This window comes from Octopus bimaculoides, chromosome 14 (assembly GCF_001194135.2).
Source record: "Octopus bimaculoides isolate UCB-OBI-ISO-001 chromosome 14, ASM119413v2, whole genome shotgun sequence".
In the NCBI taxonomy this organism is placed as follows: Eukaryota; Metazoa; Mollusca; class Cephalopoda; order Octopoda; family Octopodidae; genus Octopus; species Octopus bimaculoides.
The window spans coordinates 15668812-15671436 of NC_068994.1; the positions used below are offsets into that span (position 1 = coordinate 15668812).

Here is a 2625-nt window from a genome sequence, read left to right on the forward strand (position 1 = left end):
TATATATATATATATATATATATATGCATACATACATACATAAAACATACATACTTACATATATATATGTACACATACATATGTACATACACACAAACATATACACAAACAAGTGTGTGTCTCTGTGTGTATGCGTTTGTGTTTGAGTTTGTACCCCACTACCTCCACCACTACCACTTGACAATCGGCGCTGGTTTGTTGACGTCCACTTAATTTATGGGTTCGGCAAAGAGACTTATAGAATAAATTACCAGACTTAAAATAATTACAAGGGGGTCGATTGGTTCGACTAAACGCTTCACAGCGTTGCGCCATCACGGATATAGGCCAACGATTGAAACATGTAAAAGGTAAAGGAGACTAGACGTGGTAGTCACACAGCTGAATCACAACTGATTGGATAAGCTGTTCCACCAGAGCTGCTGCCGACCTGGGGCTAAACAAACAATAGTTTTCCTATCCATTAGCGCGTTCACTGCATAATGTATGAGCGTTACGATCTCCGCGTAGGAAACACAAAACTTCAACCAGTTAAGTCTCACCTACAGTTGAAACACTGCCCTTACGTACTCCCACTGAACAACTCTAATCATTCGAGAAGTGTCACACTCAATCCGATATATTATTGATTTTTCTCACTCTGTCTTTACACGAATTATCGAAATTCTCAATTCTTCTAATGACATCGACTCTAATCCAGCTTTCCATTTGACACTTTCTCGGAATCTCATGGAATAGTTTTTATGAATAGCTGCTGCAAACCGACTCCGGTATTTCTACTAATGGCTGAGATATGCATACGTACATTCATATACACGTACGCACGTTCGTACATACGTACGTACACACAGGCGTGCGTACATGCATACATACTCACATACATATATACCCACATGTATGCACGCATACATACATATATACATACCCACACACATACATACTCACATACATAGATATATACATACATGCGTGCATACATGCATACAAACGTAAGTACGCCTACGTGTATACTTAGATGGTTACATTATATAGATACATAAAGGTGTGTCTGGGTATGTGTGTATGTCTGAGTATGTATATATATGTGTGTGTGAATGTATATATATATATATATATATGTAAATACATATATATTGTATGGATATACTTAAGAGGGTTGTATCTATCTATCTATCTATCTATCTATCTGTGTGTGTGTGTGTGTGTGTGTCTGTGTGTTTGTCTGTCTGTGTGTCTGCGTGTCTGTGTGTCTGTCTCTCTGTCTCTCTATTTGTCTATCTATCTATCCATCTGTCAGTCTGTTTTTTATTTTTTATGTTTTATTTGTTTCAATTGACGTAAATTAAAGCTTGGTTTTCTTACTTAGATTTCTATTTATTCAACAACTTCCAACAAAAATGAAAGGATACAGGTATCAGTATAACTTGGCTGACAATGGATTAAAGTCGAAAATTTGTGGAAAGTAGTGTCACAAATATTTGATCAGCATTTACCTTTCTAAATGTATAAACAGACGTTAAAACATCCTATCTCTCAGTGAATAAAAATGTCGTAGTGAATACAAATTAGATTTGTTATTGAAGCGCGTACTTGAAATATTCAATGAGAAAAGGAACCTAAAAACTGCATTTTGATAAAAATATATTAGAATTGGAATTTATAAAATGTTCTAAACAATTTAATAATAGCTTTCTTTTGATAAAAGTTATATAATCCAAATGAATGAGTAAGCAAATTTTCTTTTTATTGTAGTAATGGTGACAGACTAGCATTAATATTGTAGCTATCATAAATAACAATATATAAACACACAAATTAAAATTATTCTTATTAATAAACTACAAACTTGCAAACCGTTGAATAAACTTCATAAGATTAATGCAATTTAGAAAAGTGATATGAAAATAGCTGTGAAGTCTATAAGTCTGACTATTAGAGGTGACAAGCACAACTCCCACTCGTCGCCCGACAACGAACGTATTACGCGATACAAAACACATTTAGACTGAGTAACATTAGCTGATGACAGCTATCCAAAGCCATCGAAAGTATGAAATTGATCATGGGGGCTGCACGAATAGAAATATGTAAAGCAAAAACTTAGCACCCTGAAAGCATGTCCTGGTAATGAATATCTATCTATCTATCTATCTATCTATCTATCTATCTATATTTCTGTATTAGTTACTGTGAAGGTCTGACAGTTTAAGCGCCAATAACTTAAACGAACCTCTGCCGTAAGGCTTTATTTCCACACATGTCAGCTTAATTTAATTCGTCCTTAGTCGAAAGACATCTGTTGTTATGTCCTGTTATTATTTTAATTTTTATTGTATTTGTGTAACATTGTTCGTTTTTTTTCCGTCCTTGTTTTTGTATACATTCGCTGCTTTCTTCCAAGGAACCTAATGCTCATAGCTTAGTTTTTCCTTGGGGCTGGCCAGATTGGAGCAATATCGAGAATAACCAGCCAAAATTGCAAAGATAATCTGGATCTCGACTGTTGAAAGAAAACTCCGAATGACCTGTCCTTGTTTTCTTTGTATCGTCTATCTGGATGTTTTGTTGTCCCTTTCTTGTATCACCTAACTGTCAGGATGTTTTGCGTTCTTGTCCCATTTTGTA

General features: G+C 34.9%; 1 protein-coding gene across 1 annotated transcript in view; it reads right to left on the reverse strand.

Moving 5' to 3' along the window:
* The window catches only part of LOC106873171 (probable E3 ubiquitin-protein ligase DTX3), a 486006-nt gene that overhangs the window by 105723 nt on the left and 377658 nt on the right, over nucleotides 1-2625 (reverse strand). The gene's annotated exons all lie outside the window — the stretch shown is intronic.